This window comes from Gastrolobium bilobum, unplaced genomic scaffold, assembly GCF_033153095.1.
Source record: "Gastrolobium bilobum isolate Gb01-03AN ecotype WA unplaced genomic scaffold, APGP_CSIRO_Gbil_v1 utg4229, whole genome shotgun sequence".
Lineage (NCBI taxonomy): Eukaryota > Viridiplantae > Streptophyta > Magnoliopsida > Fabales > Fabaceae > Gastrolobium > Gastrolobium bilobum.
Window position 1 is genome coordinate 429,846 of NW_026898412.1, and position 18,719 is coordinate 448,564.

General features: G+C 37.1%; 1 pseudogene; it reads right to left on the reverse strand.

The window, feature by feature from the left end:
* LOC133315986 (endochitinase PR4-like) overlaps window positions 1-8,802 on the reverse strand; it is a 31,804-nt pseudogene extending 23,002 nt beyond the window's left edge.
* Between the last annotated feature and the right edge of the window lie 9,917 nt (window positions 8,803-18,719).

The following is an 18,719-nucleotide window of genomic DNA, read 5'->3' on the forward strand; positions in this document are numbered from 1 at the left end:
TAGTCTCACATTGATTGTATGTGCAACTAATGTGGAGTTTATAAGATCTTGGACACTCCCACATTTTGAGTTAGTTTTTGGGTGGTGTATCTCAAGATTTTTTACATGGTATCAGAGCCTCGCCACCCTCCACTTTCTCTTGTGGCGTTTCTTAGCACAGGTAGGCTGGGCCTGTTGCATTGTCCACTCTTCAAGCTCAATGAGCTCTTGTGTGAGGGGGCGTGTTGAGATATATAGTCTCACATTGGTTGTATGTGCAACTAATGTGGAGTTTATAATGCCTTGGGCACTCCCACCCCTTGAGCCAGCTTTTAGGGTGGTGTATTCCAAGGTTCTTTACAAACACGATCCTGAACAGCGTTGGGGATGGCACCATCACATTGAAGTTGGCCATTGATAGCTCTAATGGCTGCACCAAAGCCTTGGTTGATGACAGGGCGCACATGTTGCATCCAATACCATAATGCAATCTTGAAGGACACCACATGGTCATTGGGCACAGTCTCTGGAGCATCATTCAATCCATCGAAATCGTTGCTCTGCCTTGCTGGTCCATAGTTGAATTTCCATGATAGTTGGATAGGTCCACGCCCATAGTAGCCTTTGTTAGGGGCACATGGGTATTGAGTGTTAGTTTAGTCGCAGTAGTCCTTGGATGAACCATCAATCTCTGCTATGTAGCAAAAATCTGCATGCACGTAGCCATGTTAATTAATCATATTCATTAATCACAATTTATATATGGGCTTAACACCTCTCCTATCACAGGAGAGGTTCAAGTTTTCGTGCGGGGGAAAATATTTTGTGGGACCCATAAGCTTTTAAAAAGGAGATTGTATTGTCTTATGCTGTAGAAGATGAAAACTTTTTCTTGCAGACTCATATGTGATGCGCTGTTATTTGTTTTATTTTTTTTTCTTGTGTTTCTTGGTGGGTCCCATTTTTTATTGAATGTGTAGGAAAAAAGATTTTTTTTTCCTATTGCAGAAGAGTCATATTCCCCTTTAAAAGAAAAGGAAAAAAATATAAGTGCAAAAATCGAACTGACACAACAGGAGAAATACACATCTTCAGCAACATCAGAAGTATATTTCCTTTTATATATATCTATAAGAACCAAAAGAGCAAACCCTGATGCACAAAAGCGCAGGCTCAGGAATAAATCATCTTATGTCTCTTTTTAACATGATCATTTCAAGTGAAAAATCTCAATCATTTGATATCAACAGTTAGCAATTAAAATGATCATTTACTCTTTTGTTTTACGAACGTTGTCATTAAAATTGTAACCATTGATCCGTTAATGAATTACTTCAAATTTTGACATACATGGTTATTTTAAAACAAGACACAAGAAGATCCATTCTGAGCTCCCAAACTTTGCGATAGGGTCAATTATACGCAATCTTATCTTTATATTTCTATAAAGAGACTATTTTTTAGACTCCATCCAATATGTTACTCTCTAGTCTCATAGAAGTAACCTCATCACAATTTATATATATGCACAAGAAATAGTACCGGTACTGACATCCAGTTTCATGGGTGAAATGGGCAAAAGCAGCTGCAATCTCATGCTTAGAGTCATCCAAAGTATCAAGCATACCAGATTCATTGTAGGAATTGAGAGCATTGAGGAAAGCATCAAGTGAATAGAAGTTCTTCCCTGCACAACTAGCGTCAGCCTGATCAATTATACCAATGAAGAATTCTGATGTGACTATGTCAGCTACCGGAACATTGCTTTGGGCACTCACATTTTTAGGCACCATCATTAGCATCATGATTCATGACAAAGACTACTACCACAAATTAATCCTGCAACACGAATGTTTAGTAACTTATTTCCCATCCTCATCCTCATCTTGGGAAAATTGCTAGCTAGTTGCTAATAGATATGTAAGAAAAATTAAACTGTTTAAAGGACAAGGTTGAGAATTGAGAAAACAAAGGGATATATATATATATATATATATATATATATATATATATAGTGTGATATTGCTTGCTAGGACTTTGAACTTTAGGAAGAGTTGTGCTACCGCGTGCTGCTCAATGTGAATTTCTGTCTGAAAATTAAGAGATTAGAATTTCTTCCTCTCTAGTAATTTACAATGGCAAGATGAGGATGAAATATATCCAAGTTAACTAGCAAGATCAGGGCGAGTCTTGGAACAGTAATAAAATTGCTCCTTGGATTCGAATTTGAAAAACTCTCTCTTTGCAAAAATTAAAAGATAAGGCTGCATACAACTGATCCTTACCCCTATATATATGCACAAGTTGGGGAGCTTTGTGCACAGAATTTGTCCTTTGCCCTTTGCCCATGTGTAAACTGACACTAATTATAATGACCCAAAATGGTAAATCTTAATTAGAGGTTTAATTTAAGGATTTAAATGCCATAATCAGATTCAGTGAGTGATTCCGAGAATTTTGACTGTAATCATGACTATGTTATGAACAGTGCGTTCTGTCGGATAATTCGCAGTCTTGTGAATTAACCGGTAGAGCTTAAATAAGAAAAATGATTTTAGAGACATAATTTGACAATTCTGACGACAGATATGAGTTCAGAACGAAAAATTGTATAGTCTAGCACTTTCTGTGAAAATCTCGTGAATAGTATTTCTACCGGGTATTTTGTACTGCTGTTTAAGCAACCAGTAGAGTCCAAAAACATATAATTGATGAAATAAGAATAAGAAAGTCCAATTTATGCCAAGCAATTCAAAATAGACCAAAGAATGATAAGTTCATAAGTTTTAAGTTTCGAATGCAAAAAGTTCACAATTAATGAACCACGGTGTATTTCGTCAAAAACAGTGCAGAAACGGTACTGTAAATTAAGAATATTGTTCCTTAGGAAATAAAAATTAATTTAAATGAACTTAGAAAAATAAAAATATATCTGTAGCTTTAAGTTAAGTTACGGGTCATTTTAAGTGAAATACGCGATAGAAAAATAACCGGATAAAAAGGGCCACATGTGCTCACCTTTTTAAGTCACTTAAGCTTCATTTCCAAATAAAATTCTCCCTTCTCTCCTCACTCCAAACCCGAGCTGCACCATGAGAAAGGGTAGGGTTTTTTTTGATTTTGTTGATTCTCTTTGAATTTTCCATCAAATCTAATGACCCACCACATGAAATCGATTAGGAACTACTCAATGAATCAATTGCACCTATCCATTTGAGCTATAGTTGAGTGTGTGAAGAGTTATTCCTCCTCTCATTTTTGAGTTACTATTCATTGGAGGAGAAAAAGTGAGTTTTTGATAGAGCTTGGCTTGGAGGTTGCTCTCTAGGCTTTGTACAAGTGTTTAGAAGTAAGAAACCTCTATTTCCATGATATTATTTTGATGATGTAAGTCATGAAATCTATGAGCATGTTGTGAGTGGGGAATAATTGATGTTAGAATGTGAGATTTATGATGGATTATTGTTGTTTAGGAAGTTATAGTGTTGAGTAAGCATCCACATGTGATATAAAAATTGAAAAGCCCTATTGCATTTTTCCTCCTAGGTTTCGGCCTTCATGGAGTGAGTAGGGGTTATTGTGGAAAAATTATATTATGTATTGTGAAGGTATAATGTGTTGGAAATGAGTGAAAATGGATGAGTTAGTAAGAATGCCTAAGTAAAAAGGACTTGGTGTCTAAACTCAAAATAGAAATCTAGTGGAAGTATTCCTAGCTATTTGCAAGTTGTAAGGAAGTAAAGAAAATGTATTGTAAAAGAGAATGATCTTTGGAAATTCCCCTTATAGGATTCGTCCTATAGGGTATTTAGGGATATATTTTGTATATTTTATTTTAAAAATAAAATGTGTTGTAATAAATTGTATAAAAGTGATGAGTTTTGAAGAAAAATAGCATGAGTTATGTTGAAAATTCCTAAGGGAATGTTTGATTAAATTAAAGAACACCAACGGATATAAAGATGTCTAGACTTGTGTATTGGCATAGGATTGGCAAAAATGTAAAGAAATGAAAATAAGCGATAAAATGTATGCTTTGGGGGAAAGGATCATGGCATAGTATCATTTTATTGATTCTATTGTAAATTCTTCTCTAGGTGTGCCTAGGAATTGAAAAGGAGTGGAATTCTATTGAAGCGATATAAATAATTTGTGCAACAAGTAAGGGTATCGATAAAGCTTCAAGAGGTAAGCTCTATGTTTAAGGAGTCTTTTCCTACTTGAGTGCTCCACCATAGTTAGTGAACTGTGGTTGGATTGTATGACTGTTTTGATGCTTTGTATAGATGCATTCATATAGAGCTATTTGATAACATGATATGTTTTGTTCTGATATGACTTCTGTAAGATGATTTCTGTAATAATCTCTGGCCATTGATTGTACAGTACCCTGATGTCCGCTTTGGGGTCCTCCCTCGGGAACACGTGCGTTGATTTCCGCTTGGAGTCCTCCCTTGGGAATGACGGCGCACATCTCTGATATGATATGGATATATGCTCTGTTCTGTTATGATATCTGTTATATGTTGTATTCGTATACTCTGTATCTGACTTTCATGTAGGAATGAGCCAGGGGTATGGAGAATTCTCTATAAACCTGGAGCTTATTGAGATTTGTAATCTCACCCCTCATTGGGGCCATATTTTTAGGTGCCCAGATCCCCTGTGAGACCTCTCTAGTCAGGGACACGACCCGTGGCTGAGGATTTGGACGGATTGGATAATGAGTAGCTGTAGGCTACTTCTATTTTGGAGTGCATTTATGTATTTCGTATTTTCTTAATTGATGGATCATGATGTTAGATCCTTTATTTTGTATATGGCCTGTATATGTTTTGTACATGTCTGTCAGTTTGATGCATGTACATTTGAGTAGTCAGGCACGTTATATGATGATGTAGTATTCAGATATGTTTACGTTTTGGATTGCATGCTGTTAGATATAGTGGCACGGAGCCAAGTTATGCATGCGCCCATGGATGGGTATCTGATTATATTCGCATGACTGGTACTTCTGGATTGATGTGCTGTATAAACTGTTTATCAGGAAATATTTCTGAGTGGGATTGGAAAATCCCCAGTTGTCCGATTTATAGAGGAAACTCTGTCCGATTTTCGTTTACGTCGAATGAGAATTTAAAAAGAAAAAGAAAAAGTTAGCTCGTATTTTCATAAGTTAAGTCTTCCGCTGTTTCTGTTTATATCATATGCATGTTAATTGAACTAGCTCGAGACGGGGATGTTACATTTATGGTATCAGAGAAGTTTCTCTAGGAGAGCCTGTGAAACATTGCCTAAACTGTTCGGGTTGATATATCGTTGAGTTTTTCCTGGAGTACTATGATATGCATGTCTGATCACTGAGTGTGAGTGTAGCTAACTCATTCCTTTGTGTGAAATATGCAGAATTATGGTTCGCCCAAGAAGGACTTCTGATCCTCCTATTGACCCGACCGATCCAATATTAGCAGATTTGGCTAGACCCCGAATAAATCAGCGGGGAAATACTTCACAGCCAGATCCAATGATAACTGCCTTAACTGAGATGCAACAAAATATGGCTGCAGCTAGGCAGCGAGAGCTGGAAGTGATGATGAAAGCAAATCAAGATCTGTTAGAGGCTAATAGGTTGGCCAATCAAGAAATGATGGCAGCAAGCAGAATGGCAAATATTAAAATATGAGATTACTCTTGGTTGAGGTGAGGGCTGGTGGGCAAGGTCCACAGCCACAGCCTTTGCAATAGCCACAGCCTTTGCAACAGCCACAACCACAGCCTGAGCCACAACCACAACAACCTGTTCCTCCTCCTCATAATCCCATTGTTGTGGAGGGTGAAGGAAATAATGATATGAATGAAGAATCTAGTCACAGGGGTGGTGTGGCACAACCAGCCACTAATAGAGAGCAAAGAGAAAGAATGCTTAATGTCTTCGGAAAACATGCACCACCAAATTACAAAGGAGGCATTGATCCGATTGCCGCAATTCAGTGGTTAGAGGAGTTGGATCGCATTTTTACTGTCATGGAGTGTGATGATCAGCAGAGATTGTTGTATGCTTCTTATATGCTGCAGAATGATGCAGCCGATTGGTGGAGAAATACCCGTCAGCCCTTGGAATGTCAGGGTCATGCTATTACCTGGCCTTTATTTGAAAGGCGATTCTTGTTGAAATACTTTCCGGCTGAAGCCCGGATAAGGAAGAAGGGTGAATTTGAAGAACTAAAGCAGGGCCAGATGTCTATTGATGAATATCTGAATAAGTTTAATAAGCTGGACAAATACTCTCATTTCCAGATAGCTCCACCTACTGAGGATGATCTAGTGTTTAAATTTCATAGAGGACTACATGATAACATTTCTGAAAAACTTGCAGGACACACTTTTGATACTTTTGCTGCACTCGTTAAAAAGTGTAAAAACATTCAAGAGTACTATAGAAGGAAGCATAAGGACCAATCTGCTCCTAATTCTGGTCCTAAAAACACTTCTGGGAATTCTAAAGGAAAAGGGTTGCGGGTTAGACAGTCTGATGGTAAGTTCAAAAAGACGGGAAATTCTAAGCCTGGAAATTTTAAATCTGCTCCTCAATGCTCTACATGTGGTAAAGTTCATGCTGGGGTTTGCAGAAAAGAGCAAAGATTGTGTTACAAATGTGGCCAACCTGGGCATTTTATTAGGGACTGCCCCTTTAATGGGGGACAGGTTTCTACTATTCAGGTTACTCCGGCTCCTATTGTGGCTGAGGAACCATCTCTACCTCTCCCATCTCCAGTTGCCCGAGTATATGCAGTGACTCAGCAAGAGGCTAAAATGTCAGCTAGTTTGGTGCGAGGTATGATTTCTATTCGTGATGAAATGCTTAGTGTTTTGTTTGATTCTGGTGCCACACATTCTTTTATTGCTGATTATGTAGCCGAAGCATTTGGTCTGCATGTGATAAAAATGAAAACTCCTATGCGCATTTTTTTTTTTTTTTTGATAACATCCTATGCGCATTATTACGGCTGTGGGAAGTGTCTTTAATGAAAGGTATATTTGTGAAAATGTGAAATTCAAGTATGAAGGCAGGGAATATTCTGCCGACTTTATTGTCTTGCACCTTGCTTTTGTGAATCTTATTGGTTTAACCCCTTATTTATAGATGGGTTACCTGGCAGAAGTGGACTTTTGGGCCTCTCAGGAGCATTGGAGGTCCAATTGTTGATCCATTGCTGTCGTAGTAGGATTAGCATAATTAAGGAATGTTTCCTTAATTCCCTCTTAGTTGTTAGCCCTATTTGGGCCTTCTAGAATATAGGCCTTTGTCAGGTCCATAACAGTTGCCCCTCAGCCCGGTAGTTTGGTTGTCCAAGCTGCCGGGGTGAATTGTCTTACCTTTAGCTTCAGGTTTTCTGCTGAGCTGAGAGCGTTTGAGTTTTTGTAAACTTTTTGCATATATGTTCCTTACATCTCAGGCTTTTAAACCGGGGTCATCATTGCCCCTTATCTCGGCGGGTTGATCATAAACCATGGAAAATATTTCACATACCGAGTAGTTTCCCCCAAGCATCATTTCATACGCACACGTCCTGAGTTTGTAGCTTTCTTCTGAAACCGGGAATGATTTTCCCTTGTCAACTATGTGGGCGGGTTATGCATGAACCCGGCAAGATACTGCACATGTGTAACCGGGGAACGGACGATCTTGAGTTGTTGGGATCATACTGGCGAGTTGCCCCAAGCCTCATCCATGTAACCTGGCTAAAAGTTGCCCCCCCAGCCCGGTAGTTTGGTTTTCCAGGCTGCCGGGATGAAATAGCAGTAATCTCTGCATTTGAATTTCCTTTGCATATTTTATTCAAGTTAGCAGTCGAAATCTTGCTTTGACTTGGCATCTTTATTGAAGTAATTTTCTTTGGGTTGGAACTTTTCTTGGCCGATTTAATTGGGTCAGCGATTGCAGATATTGTCTCTGTTATTTCGAGGTGGGATTTTAGTGAACCGAGTATTGAATATGTTGATTCCATATTTCTCCCTCAATCTTTTTTGGCTGAGGTGGTGCTTTGGTGAGGCAATGTTTGCCTCCTTTTAACATCGAGCTCGTAGTTGTTCCTTCCGAGGCTTTCGCTTGGAGTCCAACTTCTTGCACTGTGGCTTTATTGATTCAGATTTAGCTTTTCAGCGTTAGCTGAACAAAATGACCTAGCCAAAGTTTTTCATGTGGATTCCGCTTTTTGCTTTTAACCCAATTTTCTTAATTAGGTTTTCAAATTTAAGGCGTCATGGTGACTTGATCAAGGTCGTACCAATCTGCCCCTTATTTTTCAAGCCTGATTTCATTTATCACAGCTTGTACACATAATTTTTATTTTGACAACGTTTAGGATTCGGAAGCGTCCTTCCGTTTTCCTATGCCACGGCTAGTAGCCACAGTCCTGCAGTGTGCTTTTTATTTTTAACTCGTTTTCCATCCAGGTTCTTGCACGTTGCTAGACGTAGGTTTCTAATACCTTGGCTTTATAATATTTGACGTAGGTGTCATTTTTTGACTTCGTCTTATTTCGTCGTTTCAAATTGGGGTGTGATCTTTTTTCTAGGATCCCATCTCTCCAAACTCATCTTCATTCTTTACCCCAGATTTTTATCATAGGTCTTTATCCCGGATTGGGGTGTGATCCTTTTTCTAGGATTGCATCTCTCCAAACCTGTCTTCATTTTGTCGCGGATTGGGGCGTGATCCTTTTTCCCAGGATCCCGTCTCTCCAAATCCGTCTTCATTTCATCGCGGGTTAGGGCGTGATCCTTTTTTCCAGGATCACATCTCTCCAAACTCGTCTTCATTTCGTCGCGGGTTGGGACGTGATCCTTTTTCGAGGATCACATCTCTCCAAATCTGTCTTCATTTCATCGCGGATTGGGACGTGATCCTTTTTTCCAGGACCCCGTCTCTCCGAATCTGTCTTCATTTCATCACGGGATGGGGCGTGATCCTTTTTCCCAGGATCATATCTCTCCAAACCGTCTTCATTTCGTCGCGGGTTGGGGCGTGATCCTTTTTCTAGGATCACATCTCTCCAAATCCGTCTTCATTTCATCACGGATTGGGGTTTGATCTTTTTTGCATGATCCCATCTCTCCAAACTCGTCTTCATTCTTTATCTCAAATTTTTATCATGGGTTGTTGCCCCTCAGCCCGGCAGTTTGGATGTCTGGGATACAGGGTTGCTGTGCATTACTCTTTATCACATTGCGAATATTTTATTCTCAGTGTCTGGAAGTCGGCCATGTTCATGGTCCGAGCCTTGTTAGCCTTTGTCGTATGGCTTCAGCTATCTTGTTATGTTGACTTCTTTGCCGAAGTTTTATTGATTCATTGATCCATGTTCTGAATCCATAGATTCTTGTCGATCCGTGTTTCGAATTTATTTTTGTTCTTTCTTTGGTGCCGGGTTTCATGAGCCGGGTGCCGTGTGTACTAATTCAACATTCCTCCCTTAACTCTTTTTTTTGGCCAAGGTACGTAGCTTGGACTAGCTGACCAGTCTTTTTGACTGTCTTACCAAGATCTTGAAGTATGAGGATTGCTGCTTTTTTCTTTTAATTTTTGTTGCATTCCTGCATTTTCCCCCCAGTCCGGCAGTCGGAAAATCCGAGTTGTCGGGCTGTAGTGCTTTAATCCAAGTATCTTTATGTTGGAATACTGACTTGCTTTTGTAATTTTCCTTTTTTCTTATTTTAGGATATTCGATATCCCTTTTGACTGATGATGCGGGGTTTTGTTCCCAGTTCTTTGCATGTTTGGTTTGGAGAGTTAAGTTTCTCCTTGTTTGGTTTTGTTCTCCTTGTTATAATTAGCCCGGTTTTATATACTGTAGCTTTATTTATCTGAGCTCGGCTTTGCCAGAATCTCGTATTGATATCGTCTTCTGTTTCAACCCGGCTGTGCATACAGTGTTTTTCACGGATTTTGACTTGATCAACATCATTCACCTTTTTTAGTCCGGCTTGCTTTGCCGTGTCGTTCAGATAGAACGGGGTGAGACTCCCGCTGAACGATTTTGCCTTTATACTCGCATCTGGAGTTTTATGTGTCCCTGATAACTTAGATATATTTTTCTAAGTATTCGAGGTTCATCATATTCCAGAGTTGCTTGAAGTATTCGATAAATACTTCTAAGGACTTAGCATTCTCTTGATTTTGATAAACAAGCTTGTATCCTTGTTATCTAGGTTTGTAACTTAGGCAATTTTCTAAGAATATCAAACCTTACTCGAGTTGTTCCTCATCCGAGACGGGTTATTTTTACAACTCGAATAAATTCTTATTTTCGCAACTCGTGCATTTTACGAGTTCCGGTATATTGACCTGGCCGAGGTCAAAGCATTATACGGATTTCGCTTTTTGTCACTCTCCGTGACATATGTTTGTTTTAACTTAACGTTTTGTTAAGTCAGCATTGATGAAGGTGATTATTGTCGCCTTCAATCATGACCTGGGTTTCGTAACCCAATACTATCCAAGAAAAAGGTAGTATTGTCACATGTCCCACTTAGGTCTTTCGACCTTAGTACGGAGCATTTCGACTTGATCAGAGTCAGCGTGACAAATTGCGCTTATATCTAAGATTTATGTTGATGCATCAGAATCACAAGGATCCACATTTACGAAGGTATGTACTTGTTCCCTCGTTTTACTTTAACCCGGATTTGTATACCATGGTTTTATAATATTCAACTCGGCCTTTTGCCTGAGTTTCAATTAGAGTCGCTTCAATCTGCCCTTTTGAATTTTAGTTCATTTCGGATTACGGAAGCCTCCTCCCGTTTTCCCTGAACCAGGCTTGATGTCGCATGCATGCATTATTCTTACATTTGAACCCGGATTTGATCCGTCTTCCAGTTTATATCTTGGATTTATATTTATCCTGGATTGGATATCTCCATATTCGTCGTCATTTTATTTCTGATTTATATCTCAGATCTTTATTTCTATCTTGGACTGGATCTCGCCATATCCTCCTTCAGCTTGGATTGGATTGGATCTCGCCATATCCATCTCCATTTTACCTCTGATTTGCATCTCGGATCTTTATCTCTATCCCGGATTGGATCTCGCCATATCCGCCTTCGACTTGGATTGGATTGGATCTCGCCATATCCATCTCCATTTTACCTCCGATTTGCATCTCGAATCTTTATCTCTGTCTCGGATTGGATCTCGCCATATCCGGCTTCGACTTGGATTGGATTGGATCTCGCCATATCCATCTCCATTTTACCTCCGATTTTCATCTCGAATCTTTATCTCTCTCCCGGATTGGATCTCGCCATATCCGCCTTCGACTTGGATTGGATTGGATCTCGCCATATCCATCTCCATTTAACCTCCGATTTGCATCTCGGATCTTTCGTTTCTCTCCCGGATTGGATCTTGCCATATCCTCCTTCGACTTAGATTGGATTGGATCTAGCCATATCCATCTCCATTTTACCTCCGATTTGTATCTCGGATCTTTCGTTTAATTAACCATTTATATCCCGGAGGAACGGTCTTTATCTCGGATTTAAGTGTCATCCTGTTGTAAGGATTGTAATCTGTCTTCATATTTATATTTCAGATTGGGGTGTGATCTTTTTGCCAAGATCCCATCTCTCCAGTCCAGTCTTTATTCTTTATCTCGGATCCCAATGCTGTGATCAGAATGCTTTTGATCTTTGAATTTAGTGTCAAAAGGTTTTGGAACTCGGCTGCATGGCCAACTTGCTTATTTATTGGGGGCTATGGCCTTATTGCTGTTTCTTTCTTTCCTTCTTCAACTTTTATCCCGGACTGGATCATTCCACATCCCTCTTCAGCTTTTATGGCTCCATTTAATAAACCATCTATATCCTGGAGGGCCGGTTTTCATTCTGGCTTGGCTTCTTTTGTTGAAGCCTTATATTTAAGGAGGCGCATTTTGCTTCTTTGAATTGCATTACTTTTCTTCTTGCATGGATTTTTAATTTGGGCCCCACTTCTTCGCGGTGCCATTTTATCTGAACCCGGCTTCATTTGCCGTGGTCTTTTCATTTTCTCGAGCCTGGCTTCTTGTGCCTCGGCTCTTCTTTTAGCTTGGCTTCTTTAGCCTAAGTCTTGCATTCATCTAGGTGGATTTCCTTCTTTATTTGAGTGGATCTGGATCTCCTTCCTTTTTTTAGTGGGGATCTCTACACCACCTATTTGATTATTCTTTGCAAAAATAAATGCAACATAGTAAAGCATGAAGTAGGCTATTAGCAATAATTTTGCTTCAATCAGTAATTATTTGTGTGTAATCAGATAATAATTGTAATCAATAATTAATAGTTGATCAGCATCAATCAATAATTAATATTAGTTGACCGTATTTCATGTTATCAGATTTGATTGAGCATCTATCATAAAGCCACATGTATGTGTATATATATATATAAATTAAAGGCTGTATTAAATACATTATGCCAATCAAGACAAATATTTGATTTGTCCATAAATTACTCCCAAAGCATTCAATTTAATCAGGTTTTAATCAAAGACTGTATTAAATACATTATGTCGATCAAGACAAATCTTTGATTTGTCCACAGATTACTCCCAAAGCATTCAATTTAATCAGGTTTTAATCAAAGGCTATATTAAATACATTATGTCAATCAAGACAAATCTTTGATCAATTTTATCAGATATCGATATAAAATATTAAAAAGGTGAATCCTTTTATCAAATATCAATATGAAATATTAAAAAGGTGGATCCTTTTTTCCCCTTTTCATGTAAATTTAGAATTTAAAAGGAAGGAGACTTAGCTTTTGCTATTTGCTTGATTTTCCCCTTTCTTTTTAACCTCGATCTCAGCCACAATCTCGTCTAGATCTCAGCCACGATTCTGATGACAGCGGTGGTCACGACCTTGATCTCGGTTTCATCACACTCGTTGAGATTGGCTTTCATATCTCAGATTACGAACTCTGGTCCGCCTTGAGCTGTTGATGAGCTTCATTTTAGTCTTTTGCGTCCATCGTATTAGGATTTGGTTGGTCGGCGGCTTTTACGCATTTACCACATTTGGGTGGGAATCGAAGTTTATCGTTCCCCACAGACGGCGCCAATGTTACGATCTGATATATCGATATGTCCAATCATATATCGGTATGTTAATATAGGATCTGTTTGTCCTCCCTCGGGTACCTATACGAGAGGTACCCTAAAGATAAGCGGGTCACTGTGCACAATAACATAACGACATAGTCAAGGCGTGGGGTGTGTGCACAATGACAAGCTAAGAGAGAGGGTTTTGAACGTGTGTACCTTATTGGTTTAACCTCTTATTTATAGATGGGTTACCTGACAAAAGTGAACTTTTGGGCCTCTCAGGAGCATTGGAGGTCCAATTGTTGACCAATTGCTATCGTAGTAGGATTAACATAATTAAGGAATGTTTCCTTAATTCCCTCTTAGTTGTTAGACTTATTTGGGCCTTCTAGAATATAGGCCTTTGTCAGGTTCATAACATATATATATATATATATATATATATATATATATATATACGAGAAATTATTTTATCCAACTGTACGAGATAACTATCTCATGTCACATAGACATAAAAAGATGTGTCTGCAATTTCTTTTCTTTTTTATTTTTCTTTAACTTGTGGGCTCCACATTTTTTGTTAGTGTGGGAAAAAAAACTTCTCTCATGTTAAATGAGAAAAGTATTACCTATATATTTATAGAAGGAGAAATAGGATCCTTTGACACCAGTGTCAAATTTGAAGTTTGACACCTTATATGAGAACCGTTAGATCAAAAAAGATTAATGGTATTCTCAAGGTAGGATCCTACCTTATATATATATATATATATATATATATATATATATATATATATATATATATAGGGGTTTACATTTCTGCAGCTGCTGTGTGTGCAGCAATCAAATATTTGCCATATATATACTTAAAAGCATTAAATGCGGAAAATCATAACCATACAAAGGATGAAAGCATTAAATGTGAAAAATCATGACCATACACCTGTCGTTGTTGTACGTAAAGCGGCTGCAGAAATGATTTTACCTATATATATATATGAGAAAAATATATATATATAAATAAGAAAAATATTTCTCAAGCAGCTTGAGATATATTTATCTCCAGCCAACCCAAAATTACGTCGTTTTGTTTATTTATTTCTTTATATTAATTGATTCACCTTTGAATGATTATGATTCTCATTTTCTCTCTCTTCCTTTATCACCATTGATCCATCTTTGTACGGTTATGATTTAGTAGCCGGAGATAAAGTTATCTCAAGCAGCTTGAGAAATGATAAGCCATATATATATATATATATATATATATATATATATATATATATATATATATAGGGGCAGGATCTTTTTACAGTGATGTAAGACTAACAAGTCTTACACCGCATCTCAACCGTTGATGGATGGAAATCATCGGTTGTCATTTGTAGTGTAATTAATATTAGTTAATTCATATGACTTCCTAAATTATAACTGTTGGATGCACGAAAATCAACGGTTGAGATGCGGTGTAAAACTTATTAGTGTAAGATTGTAAGTAGTGTCATAGAAGTCCCACATTGTGTATATGTCTTTGTATTTCTTATTTGGTTTAATATATAAATGAAATCTCCTTCGTGTAGTTAACACAAAGATTACAATGAATACCTCTTGTATCTTGATAATTAACATAGTATCTAGAGCCTAACAAAAGGAATCCTAATCCACGTTTTTCCGGTGGACAATTGTCCGCTAAGTAAAATATTTTTTTCCGAAAACAGTCATATCTGTCAGTTTTCGGCTTCCATATTGTCTAAGGACCTGTCTGATCACTATCGCTGTCAGGAACCACCGTTGACTGTCGTCCACCACCGTTGACTGCCATCTCTGACGAATTTTCTGGCGAACCACCCACCGTTCTGATCGCCACGACGAGGCGGTCCTCTCTGTCCAGGACCCACCTCCAGATCCTCAGCCACGCGCTCTCACGCGCGTGAGACAGTTGCTGCAGCCTATTTTCTTGCAGCGGCGCGTGCAGCTCCGGCTTGCCGTCGGACCACCACGGTTCACCTCGTCTTCTCCTTGCGCACCTGGATCTGTCCTCACTTTGTGTTTCTTTGCTGGTTACTATTCACGCGTGTTTCTTTGCTTTCCATTACTGTTCATCTTTGTTTCAGGTGACCTATGGCTGATTCGTCACCCCACGATGCATCCAAGGGTTCTTAAAAGAATGACACACCTGTTTTTACTAATTATGTTAATGTTCCGCTGCACGTCGACAAGTTGGATGGCTCCAATTATGATTCTTGGGCTTCTGATCTTCGACTTTGGCTTGAGGGACATGATTATGCTGACCATCTCATTACTAAGGTTGAGTCCATCCCGGTAGATGAACGCCCTCGATGGAAAAAGGTTGATGCTCAGTTATGTAGCATCATCAAGTCTACCATCATACCCGTCATTGAAGCAGATCTTCCATTCGCACGTCACTTATGAGTCTGTTTGGCGTCAGGCCAAGTCACTTTATGCCTTAGGACAGAATGGTGAAAAATTATAAACATGGTGAAATGTTGTTATTCCTATGTTTCAAATGGTCTCTTTTTGGTCATTTTCCTCTTCATGTTCCCCCTCATCTTCTTTTTCTTTATCTCTTTTCCCTTTCCCCATATTTCTCTCTCTAATTTTTTTCCTACACCCGTTTTATTTTTACTTATATATATATATATATAAATATATATTTATCTTTTTTCAATCGCTTCGTATCTTTTATTTGGGTTCATCTCCCACAAACCTCAATTAGTTTAGGATAAATGTGTTATTGATGTTGATAATTACATTGGTAAAGTGATTTAGTATGTATCTAACAGAGAGGCAGAGGCAGATAGATAGTTTAATTTAAAAATATTTTAGAATAATATTCTTTTTTTGTAAAAAAAAAAATTGTCACAATTAAAAAAAAAAATGAGTACGTTCCATAAATTTTTTCTAGAAATTTCTCCTAGCATCCATTCATATTTATTTACGTATGATAGCAAAAAAATTTGTACAACAAATTCAGAAATATTTTTCGAAAATATTTTCAGTGTTATGTAATTCTGATGATTAACTGCATTTTTAATTAACTTATTTTTACTTTTAGTAAAGTAGTTGGTTGGCATTGTTTATAGAGATTTGCATAGGTTGAATTAAATTAATTTTTTTGAAAAATCGAACCGAATTGGTTTAAATGGTTTGGTTCGAAAATGGTTCAGTTCGATTCAAAATCAATTTGGTTTTCGGTTCGTAAACGGTTTGGTTCTTGAACTGCTTTTTAAAATTGGTTCGGTTCATGTATTAGTTCTTAAAAAATCGGTTCAGTTCTTGAACTTATTCTTTAAAAATTGATTATTTTGAATACAGTTCGAGTTAGTTCATGATTCGATTTTTTAGTTATTTTGTAGATCCGTAATTGTTTATAATTAGTTGAATTTTGAATATAAAAGAACCAGACCCCGCTTTATAAATGGACAAGCAAAATGACAACTCAGGCCCGACCTTTCTTGGAACTATCTTTCAAAAATCTTAGTACGACGCTTGAGGTTAAGCAGACGGCATACTTTAGTAAAAGGCGAATGCATAGATCCTTATGCGGACGCTTTTAGATCTCACTAGTATTTTTATTTTATGCTCACAGCACTTTGTTTCTGCTCAGAACTACACTCAACAGTCTCCTCCATTTGTCTCGGTCCTTGCTCGCTCAAGCGTCAAGACATGGTTGGTATTTAATCTCACTTTCGTATCCTTTTGGACCCCCACATTTTGAAATGTTAATAGAGCAAAAGTCAAGTTATAGTGGAGCATGAAACTTTGGTTATGACCAATTGTGGAGTCACGAAATTTTGTAAAGGAAATGAGATTGTGTATAATATTCCTTATAAATTATAATTATATATGTGAACTGTTTGTGCTTGGTAGAGCCGACGATGTATGTTATGTTAATTTAAGGGTGTTTGTAGTGGCAATGGTAAATACTAATATTCTATTAAAGTTTCTCATGTGTTGTATATCAAAGGGAGAGTATGTGTAAATGACTACGGTTGTTTCATATTTGTGCAGAATAACAACTCATAAATTGGATAAAAGAGAAGATACCCCCTCCGCATGAGAGGAGGGTATTTAAAGAGGAAATATCTCTCTCAAGTCTAGGAAGAGGGATGTGTAGCTATACTACCTAGTCAACCTCATCTCTTAGACCTGGCATGTTGCACCCATTGTTAGTGTACAATGGGCAACAGTGTTGGGTAAAGGGGAATCCATATTAATGAGTCTTTATGGCTCATCATGAATACCCTGTAAAAGGTTCTAAGTGTGTGTTTTTAAGACTAGACCCAATTGATTGGGCTATAAAGTGGGTCGACCAGAACACTGTAATCAAAAGAATATAAATGATGTTAGAACTAAGGGGTCGTTTGGTAGATAGATAAATTTTGTGGTACAAGAATTTTTAAAATTTTCCTGAGAAAATGAGATTCTTGTGGATTAAAGTTATGAATAAGAATCTCATAAAATAATGAAAAAAATATTTGTCATTTTAAATGACATAAAGTTATGTCATTTTAAAGGAGAGATAGACACAAAATAATATTTTTTTATTTAAAATTTAAATTAAAAAAATCACTCACTTTCTCCCCCGTGATTTTCATTTCTTGTGTCTATCTCTCTCCTACATAACTTATGTCATTTAAATTGACAAACATCAAACCCTAAAATAATACTACAAAGTGGGTGATATTCTTAGATTCCCACGAGAAAATTTTACATACTTTATAGGACATAAATAACCTTACTTTAATATCCAAATTTATATAAATAACCTTGTTTTAATATTTTCAAAAATTCATCAAATATTAGTTTTGTAAAATCAACTCACATTCACATAAATCATTGACAATCAACCAAATATAGAATCAAGAAACTTAAGTAACATTCATGAGAATATTTATGCCTACCAAACAATTTTTTTGATAACATTTCTGAAAAACTCACTTTCCTAACATATTCCCATAAATCGTAATTCTCGAAAACAAAAAAATTTCTCCTCTTCCAAACTCCGCCTAAAAATTTCTAAAAATGTGAAATGGAAAATCACTATTTATATAACAAAAAGGAAAAAATATTTGTCATTTTAAATAATACAATTTTATATCAATTTTAATGAAATTACATCGTTTTGATATGTTTTTATATTTTCTCTCCTCTATTTTTTTTTCTTATTTTGATACAAATGAAAAAAATGACAAAATACACCAAAATTACATAATTTTATTAAAAATGATACAAAATTATGTATTTTAAAATGACAATCATTTTTTCTAAAAAAAAAATACAATAATATTCATAACTAAGAATTAGTTCAAATAATACATATTTAATTCTGCTTAATGAAAGTTATGAAAAATATTTGTAATTTATCCAAATAAAATAAAATAAAATAAACTTACCCTCCGCATCACTCCATTGATTTATGATGAAGTCTCATCTCATTATGCTTTTCCCCACGAATTAATCTATGCTTCATACTTTGCCATCAAAAGGTCCAAACGTCGCATTGGATTCTTCTTGAAGCAACAGCAGCATATTCCACGAACAATACCTCCACAAAGACAATATCGCTCTTTCAACTTGCTTCTTACAAAATAAAATTTATCCCAATACTATTCATTCGAGAACC